The following is a 17,117-nucleotide window of genomic DNA, read 5'->3' on the forward strand; positions in this document are numbered from 1 at the left end:
AACATAATCTCACAGTATGAAAATCACGGTGGAGCTTTAAAGGGCCTTAAAGTAGGCAGAAATTGAAAAATATAAGAAGCGCTGAAGTGGATTGACCCTGCAGACAATGAGGAGGATAGCGATCTTGTTTGCAGAGAGCTCCACTGCCTCCTTATCTCTACGACTGCTCAGCAGCAGGAGTTGGCCAAGGAAGAAGATATATAAAATTGAGGTGTTTTATTGGCTTTCTTAGGAATTTATAGCTGAGTAAAGCTGCCAAGAGCAACAGAAACAGTAGAAATAGTAGTCAAGGTTTACCTGCAGAGAAGGATCACTCCGATTATTAACCTCTTGATGCCTGAGTCACTGGTAAACCATTAATCTGGAGATCAAGCAGGAAGAAAATTGTATTCTAGAGCCAGGCTGCGGAGGTAAAGCCGGTCGTGGCATTTAGTTGTATATGGGGATAAGAGATTATTCAAACATTTATCTTGCTGCCGATCCAACAATTTGTGTGATCAAATTCAGAAAAGGATTCATATTTGCTCATACAGTAATGATGTTAGCCTAGGGGGGGTTGAAAAAAAAACAAGTTCCATATAAAAGGGTTGTCTCATCATGACCAGCCAGGACAATGACCAATTGATCGGCACTGGTCTAGCTTAAAGATGACATTTCCTAATAAGCTGCCATGTGTGTATATATGGAGAATACCAATCTATCTGTCCATTATATGATTTGCATCCTGTATTTCCCCATTTTCTCCTCTGCAGGGTGTCCATTTGATTTTCAGGCCTCTCAGAGCTGGTGGGAGGAGGTGCTGCTGTGCTATGTGTGCTGTGTTCTATAGACTGTACACAGAGAGCTGCAGATACTCTGGTCTCTAACTGTATGTTACACGCACACCATTTCATCATATAGGATTGTACAGCAGGATTTAACAGCGCACATATGTATAAACTGCCGGAGATATCTCAGCAGTAGCTGTCACATTCATGTCTGTGAGTGTCTCTTAGGCCGGTCTCACACAGGCGTTAGTAAAAACGCAACGTTTTTAAACACGGCATTTACAGCATTTTCAAACGCGTTTAACAGTGTTTTTAATGCACCCCAACATTGCAGTGGGTGAAGAGGTGCGTGAAAAATCTCTGAAACGCACTAAATCTCTCTCTCTCGCCCCCCCCCCCCCCGCATGCTGCGCTGGCGAGTACAAAGTTACTCCAAAAGACTGCTACTCGCTCGAGCAGCAGCCTTAAACGAGCGCGCTCGCTCATCTCAACCTAACATTTGAATCCCAATTTGTGGGTCATTTTAAGCCCTGTCATCATTCATTCTAAGAACACTCCTAAAACTACCTAGAAATGACCCTTTTATGTAACTAATTTTTTGGCCCATTTGTTGGATAGTTCTACCTCAAGCAGAACTGTTGGGAGATATGGGAGCATAACTGCAGGATTAGACTACTTACAGGGTTTGTTTACAGTTTGTAACCATGGAGACACATGGATCAGCATCAGAGCTGCATACACAAAATGATGAGTTATTTTTAATAAAGACTATTAAGCAAATTTAGCTTCATTTTCCATTATAGATCCATTGGAGCAATAAGAGACTGGTTGCGAGGCGTACATCCCCCGTAATATTACTAGTAAGCCCCCTTATACTGAAGGACCAATGTTGCGAATTGCATTACTGCCAGTTCCCTACATCGCATTTCCAGAACTGTTGCCTCATAATAAGACCACATGGCTTCTGGGATGGATTAGTTAAGAAATGGCATCATGTTTCATTGTGCACCCGATCACCACTAGGGGGCACTTTTACAGAGGTATCCACTGGCAGCTCAGCCTGGGCTATAGACACATATAGTCACCCGATTATAAGCGTTCCCATTAACTGACAAAAATAAGGCCTTACGAGAGAAATAGAAATAGTATTCAGTGAATGTCAGGAAAAAAAATTCTAAAATTTGGAAGGGAGGTAAATATGTGAGATTCTATTCTAAATAATATTCTCCATGAATATTTAATGATTATTAAGTATTTATGGAGACGAGGTCCCCACGCAGGGAGCAGCAGCATCGCCATTAATGAAGACCCCATTGGAAATACTTGAAATTAATTTGTATAATGAAAAGAAAACAATGATTTGGGGGCCGACAGACGGGAGGAGCCGAGGATTCCTGTAGGGTTTGTACTCACTTCAAGGGAGGCTCCATCTGGGGGAGACCTGTGACTACTCCCCCTCCCCGATATGAAGAAAACATAGGGGAGTGTACTGCTCTTCTAGATAATACTGGTTGGGTTGGGGGACTTACTGCCTTTACAAACTAGCAAAGAACCAATCAGATCACTTCTCTACATGTACTTACCTAAAAGATGGATTCTGATTGGTTGCTATATACAACATCTCCAGTATAAGACTGCAGGAGGTCCTGTAACAAAGAATGAAGGCATCCATTTTTTTTATTGAAGGGTATGTCCACAAGATGGCTTTTGAGCGATCATTTGCATAAACTACTACTTGGCACTAAGGAAGAATCCTTCACAGTGATCAACTACTTGGTACTAATGTTTATTAGTACTAATTAGTAGAATGTGAGCCACTGGGAGCTGTATTCAGGGAACAGACCACCTGCTGTTCCCTGTAACATTTCCTTTGTTCTGCCAGGGGGCTGACAGCTGAGACAATGCAATCAGCTGTTATCAGCGCTCCCTGGGCAGAACACAGCGTGCGGTCCTGCTTATCAACTGTTCTGCTGAACAATGGTTTTCAAGCTGAACTGAAGACCCTTGTTCAGCAGAAAACTGTAATACGGGCACATTTACACCCAACGATGGAAATCATTGTGTCTAAATAGGCCTTTATTTTAGCCTCATCCCCTTTTCCTGGATTGAGATGGAACTCACTGAATTCCAACAGATGGTTGATTGCAATTATCCACATGTGGAGGAGAAATTACAGTATGCTGCGATTCTGGATGGCTTTCATTGAAGCCGTCCGCCCGGCTACCCTTCTGCAATCATCATTGCGGAAAGCTCGCAGGACCCGAGTCATCGCCTAGCGACGGTGCTGCACAATCTGCACTGCGAATGTGCGCCGGTGCTTCGGCCGTCACGTTCGCAGCACAGATTTAAAGATGGCGGACAGGTACACGGGGGTCAGCAGGCGGGCACAGGGTCGGATTCCGCTATGGGATCTTGCATGCGGAATACCACCCAGCCGTGTCGTATGGCGTCAATTGCGGACGGCTTGCGGGTCCGACGGTTACCATTGGAAGCCGTCCGTGCGGCCACCGCAGGAAATGGAGCATGCTGCGATTTTTCGGCCGCGACCGGAAACCGCAATTGCTTTCCGCAGGTGTGCATAAAGAATCACTTTTGCATAGCATGTTATGGGCGGTACTTGCTGTGGAATCCGGAGGCGGTCGCCCACTCCAGATTCCGCAATTTAAATCCGCCCGTGTGCATTCTCCCTTAAAGGGATTTACCAGAACTAAAACCATTAATGACCTACCCTTAAAGGGATCCTGTCAGCTGCCTGAAGTACCATAAACTAAGTTTAGACTCTACTTTAACTGTATCGTCTATTGGGGTCTAATGTAGTCTGAACTCCACCTCCTGCCTCATCAGATCCCCATCCCCCATGCTTTATACTGCAGCTCTGCTTTTTGAGAGTGAGTTAGCTGATTAATTTGAAGGAATGAATCGGCAGTGGAATTATGGTGCAGCTTCAGACCTGCTGCTTCCCGGCCGCAGAGGGGTTAATCCGTGTCGGTGTCTGGTAATCTGCCATAACAGGCGTCAATACTATCAATTGTTTAACCGTCGCAGCGCTATTGACGAGAGAAGCGATCGATCGTATGACTCCCTCCATATTGATTCCTCCGTGAGTGCGGCCGCCGCTAGACTCCGCCTCTGGAATAATGATGGTGTCATTTAGTTAAAGGCCGGTTCTGCAGGTATCAGGATGTCACCTGCCATGTGTGCGTCAAGGCTGCCTTCATACAGGACGTGCGAACTGCGCAATTTCTGTTGTGTTTCTGCAGATGCGTTTTGCGGAATTTGTTTCTTGCGTGAATTTCCAAGTAGATTCGGAACGTTTCCCCAGCGGAAAAACGGCAAAAAATACAACAGATTTTTGCTGGTGTGAACAAGTCCTTAGTTGGTGTTCTGTGTGTCACTTTAAAAACTCCTGGCATCAGCGCTCACATGCTGGGCACCATGATGCCAGGAGTTTACTGCAGCTCTCAATTGGCCGCAGCAGTCACCTGACGACAGGATGGGGCAGTGGGAGCCGGTTAGCGGCGCCCCGGGAGGCTGAAAGCAGCTGATCCGCAGAGGTGCCGGGAACCCACCGATCTTAGGCCTTATTCACACGGGCATTTTTACGTAAAAACGGCGCTGAAAATCTCGCCCCTGTGAAGCGCAGGATTTTAATGCATTTGTTCACATGAGCGCTTTTCAGACGCGTGAAAAAATCGTGCCGTCCAAAAGAGAACATCGGCGACCATTTACAGGCGACGATTTTTCACGCGGCGTGAAACGTACCGTAAAATATGCCTATGTGCGCAAAAAAGCACTGCTCATTCCACAAATGCACATACTCATACTCAGTGTGCATCAGGTAGTCAGAGACGCCGTTCAGCCATTTTTGTTTGTCCGGAGGGTCACTTTAAAGGGTTAATGTGTAAGTTATTGACATGTATTGTAGCTCCCTGTTCTACAAAGTGAGGTTCTGCAGCAGCTGAAGTATGTCAGTTGTAGATCAGCAGAAGCAATATATGAGCTGCTGCAAAACCTCTTTGAGCTATGTGCCTATAAATGAATGATTGACCATTCCTCTTCAGAAAGAGGTTCTGCAGCAACTGGGATGCCTTATCTAAAATATACATTTTAGCTGCTGCACAACCTCTTTAAAGGGAACTGTGAGCTACATGGTTTGATATATACACTCACAAAGATGCCCCCAGTTCTTCTGCTCATGCAGAACCTCTTTTTGAGGAGGAACTATGAACTGGGTGCCTTATCAAAGAGGTTCTGCAGCATCCGGCTGTTTATCTTATCGATCTGCAGAAGCTGGGCTTTGCATGCAGCCTTTTCTAATATACAGCACAGCTGCTGCGAACTGTGAGCTACAATCCAATCCCTGACTGTCATGTAGATCTTTAGTCTTTCCGCAGAGGTTCCGCAGCATCTGAGGCATGTGTTAGAAGCTTCTAGTCCGACGGCAGTGAGGTATTATTTATAATACACTCCTCAGCTTCCGCAGAACCTCATAGTACATAGCTGGCTGCTGCAGAACCTCTTTGAAATATATGGCCCATTGATAGACTTCAAAAAAGAGGTTGTGCAGCAGATGAGACATGCCTTTTATATCGGCAGGGGTGAGATGTAATTTATCATACACCTCTCAGCTTCTGTATAACCTCATAAGACACAGTCGGCTGCAGAACCTCTTTGTAATACACGGCCCATTAATACATTCTTCAAAAAAAGAGGTTGTGCAGCAGCAGAGGTGTGTTACAAGGTTTTACTCTAACAGAGGCGAGATGTAACTTATATAATACACTCCTCAGCTGCTGCAGAACATCTTCAATATACACAGCTCACTGATGAGACTCTTTAAAATAGAAGTTGTGCAGCAGCTGAGGAGTGAGGCTTTGGAACAGTGGTGGAAATGTAATTTACAATATAAACCTCATCTGCTGCAGAACATATTTGAGCTTGATGTCCAGCTCACTGCTTCTGTTGAAAAAGAGGTTCTGCAGCAGCGGAGGATGTCTTATATAATATGCTCTGTCCTTCAGCTAGATAATCCCGGCCGTAATAAGGCAGTGATATCATGTACGGACGGGCAGAGGGAACATAACAATGGCTGCACACTGTGCACGGCGGCAGCAGCAGCAATCAGTGCAGTTGTCAGGAGCTGGCCGGGAGGGGGCGGGGGTGGAGGAGGGTGCGGGGGGAGTAATGGGGGTGGGCGGGGTCACCGCCCCCCGGAGGGAGGAGGGAACAGGGATAAGGACGGGGGCGGGACCACTCTTCACAGGGGAGGAGGGGGAGGCAGTTAGGAGTGGAACGTTCCTCTGGTGAGAGAGAGAAAGGAAGCGCAGGCAGACGGGCAGGGCGGGGCTTATCAGACGTGGGCGTGTCTGATTCCTCACGAACTTCTTTAGTGTGGAATTGAGGAGGCGTGGCCGTGCTCGCGGAGGTGGGCGTGTCTGTAGTGTCACACGAAGCGGCGGTAAGTGCTGGGAATGTCGGGGGCGTGTCTGCTGAGAGCGGAGGGGGTGTGGTCTCATCGGCGGCACGGCGAGGGGAGGAGGAAGGCACCACTTGCAGGAGCCGGAAAGGGGGAGGAGGTAGGAGAAGGTGCTGAAGGAGGGGGAGAGAGAGGAAAAAAAAAAAAAAAAGACAATGGAGCTTGTGTGCGGCTGCGGGAGATTAAAGCTGCCGCCGAGCGGCCCGCACTGCCGGCTGTGAGGGGAGCGAGGACCGCGGGAGCCCCGGTGATCGCGTCACGTTCTATCCCCCTCCTCCTCCAGCCAGTCCCCCCTCCCCCCGCGGCGGGAGCTTCGCCTCGTCCCTGCTGCTGCTACCGGTGAGTGTCGCTGCCTGGCTCCACGCTACAGGCCCTGGATCCGGGTAACGGGGGCACGCTGTGCGGAGGAGGGCGCTAGGCCCGGGCTGCGGGAAGCGGCGACTGCTCCGGCCTGGAGGCTGAGAGGAGCGGGATGCGGCGGCACTCATACTGCCGGACATGTGAGGGGGGAGAGCAGAGAAGGGGAGCGCTGGGCCGGGGCAGAGGCGCTGGGGGCAAGGGCAGGGGGGAGGGTCCCGGGGGCAAGGGTAGGCCTGAGGTAGGGTGGAGGGCAAAGACAGACCCAGTGCAGAGGGGAGAGTCACTGGGGCAAGGGCAGACCCCGGCCAGTAGGGGGGCATCACAGGGGGCAAGGGCAGACCCCGGTCAGTAGGGGGGGATCACAGGGGGCAAGGGCAGACCCCGGTCAGTAGGGGGGGATCACAGGGGGCAAGGGCAGACCCCGGCCAGTAGGGGGGCATCACAGGGGGCAAGGGCAGACCCCGGCCAGTAGGGGGGCATCACAGGGGGCAAGGGCAGACCCCGGCCAGTAGGGGGGCATCACAGGGGGCAAGGGCAGGCCCCGGCCAGTAGGGGGGCATCACAGGGGGCAAGGGCAGGCCCCGGCCAGTAGGGGGGCATCACAGGGGGCAAGGGCAGGCCCCGGCCAGTAGGGGGGCATCACAGGGGGCAAGGGCAGGCCCCGGCCAGTAGGGGGGCATCACAGGGGGCAAGGGCAGGCCCCGGCCAGTAGGGGGGCATCACAGGGGGCAAGGGCAGGCCCCGGCCAGTAGGGGGGCATCACAGGGGGCAAGGGCAGGCCCCGGCCAGTAGGGGGGCATCACAGGGGGCAAGGGCAGGCCCCGGCCAGTAGGGGGGCATCACAGGGGGCAAGGGCAGGCCCCGGCCAGTAGGGGGGCATCACAGGGGGCAAGGGCAGGCCCCGGCCAGTAGGGGGGCATCACAGGGGGCAAGGGCAGGCCCCGGCCAGTAGGGGGGCATCACAGGGGGCAAGGGCAGGCCCCGGCCAGTAGGGGGGCATCACAGGGGGCAAGGGCAGGCCCCGGCCAGTAGGGGGGCATCACAGGGGGCAAGGGCAGGCCCCGGCCAGTAGGGGGGCATCACAGGGGGCAAGGGCAGGCCCCGGCCAGTAGGGGGGCATCACAGGGGGCAAGGGCAGGCCCCGGCCAGTAGGGGGGCATCACAGGGGGCAAGGGCAGGCCCCGGCCAGTAGGGGGGCATCACAGGGGGCAAGGGCAGGCCCCGGCCAGTAGGGGGGCATCACAGGGGGCAAGGGCAGGCCCCGGCCAGTAGGGGGGCATCACAGGGGGCAAGGGCAGGCCCCGGCCAGTAGGGGGGCATCACAGGGGGCAAGGGCAGGCCCCGGCCAGTAGGGGGGCATCACAGGGGGCAAGGGCAGGCCCCGGCCAGTAGGGGGGCATCACAGGGGGCAAGGGCAGGCCCCGGCCAGTAGGGGGGCATCACAGGGGGCAAGGGCAGGCCCCGGCCAGAAGGGGGGCATCACAGGGGGCAAGGGCAGGCCCCGGCCAGAAGGGGGGCATCACAGGGGGCAAGGGCAGGCCCCGGCCAGAAGGGGGGCATCACAGGGGGCAAGGGCAGGCCCCGGCCAGAAGGGGGGCATCACAGGGGGCAAGGGCAGGCCCCGGCCAGAAGGGGGGCATCACAGGGGGCAAGGGCAGGCCCCGGCCAGAAGGGGGGCATCACAGGGGGCAAGGGCAGGCCCCGGCCAGAAGGGGGGCATCACAGGGGGCAAGGGCAGGCCCCGGCCAGAAGGGGGGCATCACAGGGGGCAAGGGCAGGCCCCGGCCAGAAGGGGGGCATCACAGGGGGCAAGGGCAGGCCCCGGCCAGAAGGGGGGCATCACAGGGGGCAAGGGCAGGCCCCGGCCAGAAGGGGGGCATCACAGGGGGCAAGGGCAGGCCCCGGCCAGAAGGGGGGCATCACAGGGGGCAAGGGCAGGCCCCGGCCAGAAGGGGGGCATCACAGGGGGCAAGGGCAGGCCCCGGCCAGAAGGGGGGCATCACAGGGGGCAAGGGCAGGCCCCGGCCAGAAGGGGGGCATCACAGGGGGCAAGGGCAGGCCCCGGCCAGAAGGGGGGCATCACAGGGGGCAAGGGCAGGCCCCGGCCAGAAGGGGGGCATCACAGGGGGCAAGGGCAGGCCCCGGCCAGAAGGGGGGCATCACAGGGGGCAAGGGCAGGCCCCGGCCAGAAGGGGGGCATCACAGGGGGCAAGGGCAGGCCCCGGCCAGAAGGGGGGCATCACAGGGGGCAAGGGCAGGCCCCGGCCAGAAGGGGGGCATCACAGGGGGCAAGGGCAGGCCCCGGCCAGAAGGGGGGCATCACAGGGGGCAAGGGCAGGCCCCGGCCAGAAGGGGGGCATCACAGGGGGCAAGGGCAGGCCCCGGCCAGAAGGGGGGCATCACAGGGGGCAAGGGCAGGCCCCGGCCAGAAGGGGGGCATCACAGGGGGCAAGGGCAGGCCCCGGCCAGAAGGGGGGCATCACAGGGGGCAAGGGCAGGCCCCGGCCAGAAGGGGGGCATCACAGGGGGCAAGGGCAGGCCCCGGCCAGAAGGGGGGCATCACAGGGGGCAAGGGCAGGCCCCGGCCAGAAGGGGGGCATCACAGGGGGCAAGGGCAGGCCCCGGCCAGAAGGGGGGCATCACAGGGGGCAAGGGCAGGCCCCGGCCAGAAGGGGGGCATCACGGGGGCAAGGGCAGGCCCCGGCCAGAAGGGGGGCATCACGGGGGCAAGGGCAGGCCCCGGCCAGAAGGGGGGCATCACGGGGGCAAGGGCAGGCCCCGGCCAGAAGGGGGGCATCACGGGGGCAAGGGCAGGCCCCGGCCAGAAGGGGGGCATCACGGGGGCAAGGGCAGGCCCCGGCCAGAAGGGGGGCATCACGGGGGCAAGGGCAGGCCCCGGCCAGTAGGGGGGGCATCACGGGGGCAAGGGCAGGCCCCGGCCAGTAGGGGGGCATCACGGGGGCAAGGGCAGGCCCCGGCCAGTAGGGGGGCATCACGGGGGCAAGGGCAGGCCCCGGCCAGAAGGGGGGCATGACGGGGGCAAGGGCAGACCCCGGCCAGTAGGGGGGCATGACGGGGGCAAGGGCAGACCCCGGCCAGTAGGGGGGCATGACGGGGGCAAGGGCAGACCCCGGCCAGTAGGGGGGCATGACGGGGGCAAGGGCAGACCCCGGCCAGAAGGGGGGCATGACGGGGGCAAGGGCAGACCCCGGCCAGAAGGGGGGCATCACGGGGGCAAGGGCAGGCCCCGGCCAGTAGGGGGGCATCACGAGGGGGCCAGGGCAGACCCTGGCCATCACGGGGGGCCAGGGCAGACCCTGGCCATCACGGGGGGCAACACGGGGCAATGGATGTTTTTTTGGGGGGAGCGGCTGGAGGAGTGGGTTGCTGGACAAACCAAGGGGGGGGGGGGGAGTCATGGTGGATGATGGTAGACCTGAGATGAGAGCAGGGGGCCTGAAGAAGCAAGAAGAGATCTGGAGAGTGGGCTAAGATAGGCCTGGGGTGCAGGGTTTAGTTGCTCGGGACAGGAGGCTCTGTGGGGCAGTGGGATAGTTGCTGGTTGGGGGGTAAGGACAGGCCTGGATTAAAGGGGAGGGGGGTGGTTAGGGGGAAGGGCATGTGTGGGTTAGATGGGGTGGTAAGGGCTGGATCGGCTTACGGGGGGGGGGGAGGTTGTTAGGGGGTAAGGACAGGCCCGGGTTAGAGGAGGAGAGGGTGGGGGTGGTTAGGGGGTAAGGACAGGCCCGGGTTAGAGGAGGAGAGGGTGGGGGTGGTTAGGGGGTAAGGACAGGCCCGGGTTAGAGGAGGAGGGGGTGGTTAGGGGGTAAGGACAGGCCCGGGTTAGAGGAGGAGGGGGTGGTTAGGGGGTAAGGACAGGCCCGGGTTAGAGGAGGAGGGGGTGGTTAGGGGGTAAGGACAGGCCCGGGTTAGAGGAGGAGGGGGTGGTTAGGGGGTAAGGACAGGCCCGGGTTAGAGGAGGAGGGGGTGGTTAGGGGGTAAGGACAGGCCCGGGTTAGAGGAGGAGGGGGTGGTTAGGGGGTAAGGACAGGCCCGGGTTAGAGGAGGAGGGGGTGGTTAGGGGGTAAGGACAGGCCCGGGTTAGAGGAGGAGGGGGTGGTTAGGGGGTAAGGACAGGCCCGGGTTAGAGGAGGAGAGGGTGGGGGTGGTTAGGGGGTAAGGACAGGCCCGGGTTAGAGGAGGAGAGGGTGGGGGTGGTTAGGGGGTAAGGACAGGCCCGGGTTAGAGGAGGAGAGGGTGGGGGTGGTTAGGGGGTAAGGACAGGCCCGGGTTAGAGGAGGAGAGGCGTGGGGGTGGTTAGGGGGTAAGGACAGGCCCGGGTTAGAGGAGGAGAGGGTGGGGGTGGTTAGGGGGTAAGGACAGGCCCGGGTTAAAGGAGGAGAGGGGTGGGGGTGGTTAGGGGGTAAGGACAGGCCCGGGTTAGAGGAGGAGAGGGTGGGGGTGGTTAGAGGGTAAGGACAGGCCCGGGTTAGAGGAGGAGAGGGTGGGGGTGGTTAGGGGGTAAGGACAGGCCCGGGTTAGAGGAGGAGAGGGTGGGGGTGGTTAGGGGGTAAGGACAGGCCCGGGTTAAAGGGGGGGTGGGGGTGGTTAGGGGGTAAGGACAGGCCCGGGTTAAAGGGGGATTGGGGGTGGTTAGGGGGTAAGGACCGGCCCGGGTTAAAGGGGGATTGGGGGTGGTTAGTAGGTAAAGACAGGCCCGGGTTAAAGGGGGATTGGGGGTGGTTAGGGGGTAAAGACAGGCCCGGGTTAAAGAAGGGGGTGGTTAGGGGGTAAGGACAGGCCCGGGTTAAAGTGGGGGTGGTTAGGGGGTAAGGACAGGCCCGGGTTAAAGTGGGGGTGGTTAGGGGGTAAGGACAGGCCCGGGTTAAAGTGGGGGTGGTTAGGGGGTAAGGACAGGCCCGGGTTAAAGTGGGGGTGGTTAGGGGGTAAGGACAGGCCCGGGTTAAAGTGGGGGTGGTTAGGGGGTAAGGACAGGCCCGGGTTAAAGTGGGGGTGGTTTAGGGCGTAAGGACAGGCCCGGGTTAAAGTGGGGGTGGTTAGGGGGTAAGGACAGGCCCGGGTTAAAGTGGGGGTGGTTAGGGGGTAAGGACAGGCCCGGGTTAAAGTGGGGGTGGTTAGGGGGTAAGGACAGGCCCGGGTTAAAGTGGGGGTGGTTAGGGGGTAAGGACAGTCCCGGGTTAAAGTGGGGGTGGTTAGGGGGTAAGGACAGGCCCGGGTTAAAGTGGGGGGTGGTTAGGGGGTAAGGACAGGCCCGGGTTAAAGTGGGGGTGGTTAGGGGGTAAGGACAGGCCCGGGTTAAAGTGGGGGTGGTTAGGGGGTAAAGGACAGGCCCGGGTTAAAGTGGGGGTGGTTAGGGGGTAAGGACAGGCCCGGGTTAAAGTGGGGGTGGTTAGGGGGTAAGGACAGGCCCGGGTTAAAGTGGGGGTGGTTAGGGGGTAAGGACAGGCCCGGGTTAGAGGGGGTGGTTGGGGGGGGGGGGTAAGGTCAGGCCCGGGTTAGAGGGGGTGGTTGGGTGGGGGGGGTAAGGTCAGGCCCGGCTTAGAGGGGGTGGTTGGGGGGGGTAAGGTCAGGCCCGGCTTAGAGGGGGTGGTTGGGGGGGGGGGTAAGGTCAGGCCCGGCTTAGAGGGGGGTGGTTGGGGGGGGGGGGGGGTATGGTCAGGCCCGGCTTAGAGGGGGTGGTTTGGGGGGGGGGGGTAAGGTCAGGCCCGGCTTAGAGGGGGTGGTTGGGGGGGGGGGGGGTAAGGTCAGGCCCGGCTTAGAGGGGGTGGTTGGGGGGGGGGTAAGGTCAGGCCCGGCTTAGAGGGGGTGGTTGGGGGGGGGGGTAAGGTCAGGCCCGGCTTAGAGGGGGTGGTTGGGGGGGGGGGGTAAGGTCAGGCCCGGCTTAGAGGGGGTGGTTGGGGGGGGGGTAAGGTCAGGCCCGGCTTAGAGGGGGTGGTTGGGGGGGGGGGTAAGGTCAGGCCCGGCTTAGAGGGGGTGGTTGGGGGGGGGGGTAAGGTCAGGCCCGGCTTAGAGGGGGTGGTTGGGGGGGGGGTAAGGTCAGGCCCGGCTTAGAGGGGGTGGTTGGGGGGGGGGGGTAAGGTCAGGCCCGGCTTAGAGGGGGTGGTGTTGGGGGGGGGGGTAAGGTCAGGCCCGGCTTAGAGGGGGTGGTTGGGGGGGGGGGGGGTAAGGTCAGGCCCGGCTTAGAGGGGGTGGTTGGGGGGGGGGGTAAGGTCAGGCCCGGCTTAGAGGGGGTGGTTGGGGGGGGGGGTAAGGTCAGGCCCGGCTTAGAGGGGGTGGTTGGGGGGGGGGGGTAAGGTCAGGCCCGGCTTAGAGGGGGGTGGTTGGGGGGGGGGTAAGGTCAGGCCCGGCTTAGAGGGGGTGGTTGGGGGGGGGGGGTAAGGTCAGGCCCGGCTTAGAGGGGGTGGTTGGGGGGGGGGGTAAGGTCAGGCCCGGCTTAGAGGGGGTGGTTGGGGGGGGTTAGAGGGGATAGGGCATGCCCCGGTTAGAACGGGGGGGGGGGGGGAATTTAGAGGGGATAGGGCATGCCCAGGTTAGAGCAGGGGGGTTAGAGGGTATAGGGCATGCGCAGGTTAGAGCAGGGGGGGGGGGGTAGAGGGGATAGGGCATGCCCAGGTTAGAGCAGGGGGGGGGGGGGTAGAGGGGATAGGGCATGCCCAAATTAGAGCAGGGGGGGGTTAGAGGGGATAGGTTAGAGCAGGGGGGATAGGGCAGGCCCAGGTTAGAGCAGGGGGGATAGGGCAGGCCCAGGTTAGAGCAGGGGGGGGGGGGGTTTAGGGCAGGCCCAGGTTAGAGCAGGGGGGGGGTTTAGGGCAGGCCCAGGTTAGAGCAGGGGGGGGGGGTTTAGGGCAGGCCCAGGTTAGAGCAGGGGGGGGGGGGTTTAGGGCAGGCCCAGGTTAGAGCAGGGGGGGGGATCGGGCAGGTCCAGGTTAGAGCAGGGGGGGGGGGGGGATAGGGCAGGCCCAGGTTAGAGCAGGGGGGGGGGGATAGGGCCGGCCCAGGTTAGAGCAGGGGGGGGGGATAGGGCAGGCCCAGGTTAGAGCAGGGGGGGGGGATAGGGCAGGCCCAGGTTAGAGCAGGGGGGGGATAGGGCAGGTCCAGGTTAAAGCGGGGGGTGGGGGTACGGCAGGCCCAGGTTAGAGCGGGGGGAGGTATAGAGCGGGGGGTGGGATAGGGCAGGCCCAGGTTAGAGCAGGGGGGGGTAGGGCAGGTCCAGGTTAGAGCGCGGGGGGGGGGGGGTAGGACAGGTCCAGGTTAGAGCGCGCGGGGGGGGGGGGGTAGGGCAGGTCCAGGTTAGAGCAGGGGGGGGGATAGGGCAGGCCCAGGTTAGAGCAGGGGGGGGGGGATAGGGCAGACCCAGGTTAGAGCAGGGGGGGGATAGGGCAGGCCCAGGTTAGAGCAGGGGGGGGATAGGGCAGGCCCAGGTTAGAGCAGGGGGGGGATAGGGCAGGCCCAGGTTAGAGCAGGGGGGGGATAGGGCAGGCCCAGGTTAAAGCAGGGGGGGGGATAGGGCAGGCCCAGGTTAGAGCAGGGGGGGGGGATAGGGCAGGCCCAGGTTAGAGCAGGGGGGGGGATAGGGCAGGCCCAGGTTAGAGCAGGGGGGGGGATAGGGCAGGCCCAGGTTAGAGCGGGGGGGGGGGGGGTAGGGCAGGCCCAGGTTAGAGCGGGGGGGGGGGGTAGGGCAGGCCCAGGTTAGAGCGGGGGGGGGGGGTAGGGCAGGCCCAGGTTAGAGCCGGGGGGGATAGGGCAGGCCCAGGTTAGAGCAGGGGGGGGATAGGGCAGGCCCAGGTTAGAGCAGGGGGGGGATAGGGCAGGCCCAGGTTAGAGCAGGGGGGGGGGGAATAGAGCAGGCCCAGGTTAGAGCAGGGGGGGGATAGGGCAGGCCCAGGTTAGAGCAGGGGGGGGGATAGGGCAGGCCCAGGTTAGAGCAGGGGGGGGGGGGGGATAGAGCAGGCCCAGGTTAGAGCAGGGGGGGGGGGGATAGGGCCGGCCCAGGTTAGAGCAGGGGGGGGGGGATAGGGCAGGCCCAGGTTAGAGCAGGGGGGGGGATAGGGCAGGCCCAGGTTAGAGCAGGGGGGGGGATAGGGCAGGCCCAGGTTAGAGCAGGGGGGGGGATAGGGCAGGCCCAGGTTAGAGCAGGGGGGGGGATAGGGCAGGCCCAGGTTAGAGCAGGGGGGGGGGGATAGGGCAGGCCCAGGTTAGAGCAGGGGGGGGGATAGGGCAGGCCCAGGTTAGAGCAGGGGGGGGGATAGGGCAGGCCCAGGTTAGAGCAGGGGGGGGGATAGGGCAGGCCCAGGTTAGAGAGGGGGGGGGATAGGGCAGGCCCAGGTTAGAGCAGGGGGGGGGATAGGGCAGGCCCAGGTTAGAGCAGGGGGGGGATAGGGCAGGCCCAGGTTAGAGCAGGGGGGGGGGATAGGGCAGGCCCAGGTTAGAGCAGGGGGGGGGGATAGGGCAGGCCCAGGTTAGAGCAGGGGGGGGGGGGATAGGGCAGGCCCAGGTTAGAGCAGGGGGGGGGGATAGGGCAGGCCCAGGTTAGAGCAGGGGGGGATAGGGCAGGCCCAGGTTAGAGCAGGGGGGGGGGGATAGGGCAGGCCCAGGTTAGAGCAGGGGGGGGGATAGGGCAGGCCCAGGTTAGAGCAGGGGGGGGGGGGATAGGGCAGGCCCAGGTTAGAGCAGGGGGGGGGGGGATAGGGCAGGCCCAGGTTAGAGCAGGGGGGGGGGGGATAGGGCAGGCCCAGGTTAGAGCAGGGGGGGGATAGGGCAGGCCCAGGTTAGAGCAGGGGGGGGGATAGGGCAGGCCCAGGTTAGAGCAGGGGGGGGATAGGGCAGGCCCAGGTTAGAGCAGGGGGGGGGGATAGGGCAGGCCCAGGTTAGAGCAGGGGGGGGGATAGGGCAGGCGCAGGTTAGAGCGGGGGGGGGGATAGGGCAGGCCCAGGTTAGAGCGGGGGGGGGGGGATAGGGCAGGCCCAGGTTAGAGCGGGGGGGGGATAGGGCAGGCCCAGGTTAGAGCAGGGGGGGGGATAGGGCAGGCCCAGGTTCGAGCGGGGGGGGGATAGGGCAGGCCCAGGTTCGAGCAGGGGGGCCTGCTCTATTCCCCCCCCCAGGTTAGAGCAGGGGGGGGGATAGGGCAGGCCCAGGTTAGAGCAGGGGGGGAGGGGTTAGGGCAGGCCCAGGTTAGAGCAGGGGGGGGGATAGGGCAGGTCCAGTTTAGGGCGGGGGGGGGGGTAGAGCAGGCCCAGGTTAGAGCAGAGGGGGGGGGGTTAGGGCAGGCCCAGGTTAGAGCAGGGGGGGGGGATAGGGCAGGTCCAGGTTAGAGCAGGGGGGGGGGGTAGGGCAGGTCCAGTTTAGGGCGGGGAAGGGGGGTAGGGCAGGTCCAGGTTAGAGCGCCGGGGGGGGGTAGGGCAGGTCCAGGTTAAAGCGGGGGGTGGGGGTACGGCAGGCCCAGGTTAGAGCGGGGGGTGGAATAGGGCAGGCCCAGGTTAGAGCAGGGGGGGGGGTTAGGGCAGGTCCAGGTTAGAGCGCGGGGGGGGGGGGGGTAGGACAGGTCCAGGTTAGAGCGCGGGGGGGGGGGGGGGGTAGGGCAGGTCCAGGTTAGAGCAGGGGGGGGGGGGATAGGGCAGGCCCAGGTTAGAGCAGGGGGGGGATAGGGCAGGCCCAGGTTAGAGCAGGGGGGGGGATAGGGCAGGCCCAGGTTAGAGCAGGGGGGGGATAGGGCACGCCCAGGTTAGAGCAGGGGGGGGATAGGGCACGCCCAGGTTAGAGCAGGGGGGGGGATAGGGCACGCCCAGGTTAGAGCAGGGGGGGGGATAGGGCAGGCCCAGGTTAGAGCAGGGGGGGGGTAGGGCAGGCCCAGGTTAGAGCGGGGGGGGGGGTAGGGCAGGCCCAGGTTAGAGGGGGGGGGGGGTAGGGCAGGCCCAGGTTAGAGCAGGGGGGGGGATAGGGCAGGCCCAGGTTAGAGCGGGGGGGGGGGGGGGTAGGGCAGGCCCAGGTTAGAGCGGGGGGGGGGGGGTAGGGCAGGCCCAGGTTAGAGCGGGGGGGGATAGGGCAGGCCCAGGTTAGAGCAGGGGGGGATAGGGCAGGCCCAGGTTAGAGCAGGGGGGGGGAATAGAGCAGGCCCAGGTTAGAGCAGGGGGGGGATAGGGCAGGCCCAGGTTAGAGCAGGGGGGGGGATAGGGCAGGCCCAGGTTAGAGCAGGGGGGGGATAGGGCAGGCCCAGGTTAGAGCAGGGGGGGGATAGGGCAGGCCCAGGTTAGAGCAGGGGGGGGGATAGGGCAGGCCCAGGTTAGAGCAGGGGGGGGGATAGGGCAGGCCCAGGTTAGAGCAGGGGGGGGGGATAGGGCAGGTCCAGGTTAGAGCAGGGGGGGGTAGGGCAGGTCCAGTTTAGGGCGGGGGGGGGGGTAGGGCAGGTCCAGGTTAGAGCGCGGGGGGGGGGGGTAGGGCAGGTCCAGGTTAGAGCAGGGGGGTGTAGGGCAGGTCCAGGTTAGAGCAGGGGGGGG

General features: G+C 61.4%; 1 protein-coding gene across 3 annotated transcripts in view; it reads left to right on the top strand.

The window, feature by feature from the left end:
* Positions 1 to 6,310: 6,310 nt before the first annotated feature.
* Positions 6,311 to 17,117, top strand: part of BCL9 (BCL9 transcription coactivator) — a 57,417-nt gene continuing 46,610 nt past the window's right edge. For 2 of the 3 annotated variants that reach the window (XM_066599402.1, XM_066599401.1), the window contains exon 1: positions 6,312 to 6,582. The gene's annotated coding sequence lies outside the window, so the exon portion shown is untranslated. Of the gene's footprint in view, positions 6,583 to 17,117 lie in introns of all 3 variants that reach the window. The other variant, XM_066599403.1, reaches the window with a different exon arrangement.

Source organism: Eleutherodactylus coqui, chromosome 4 (genome assembly GCF_035609145.1).
Source record: "Eleutherodactylus coqui strain aEleCoq1 chromosome 4, aEleCoq1.hap1, whole genome shotgun sequence".
Taxonomy (NCBI): domain Eukaryota; kingdom Metazoa; phylum Chordata; class Amphibia; order Anura; family Eleutherodactylidae; genus Eleutherodactylus; species Eleutherodactylus coqui.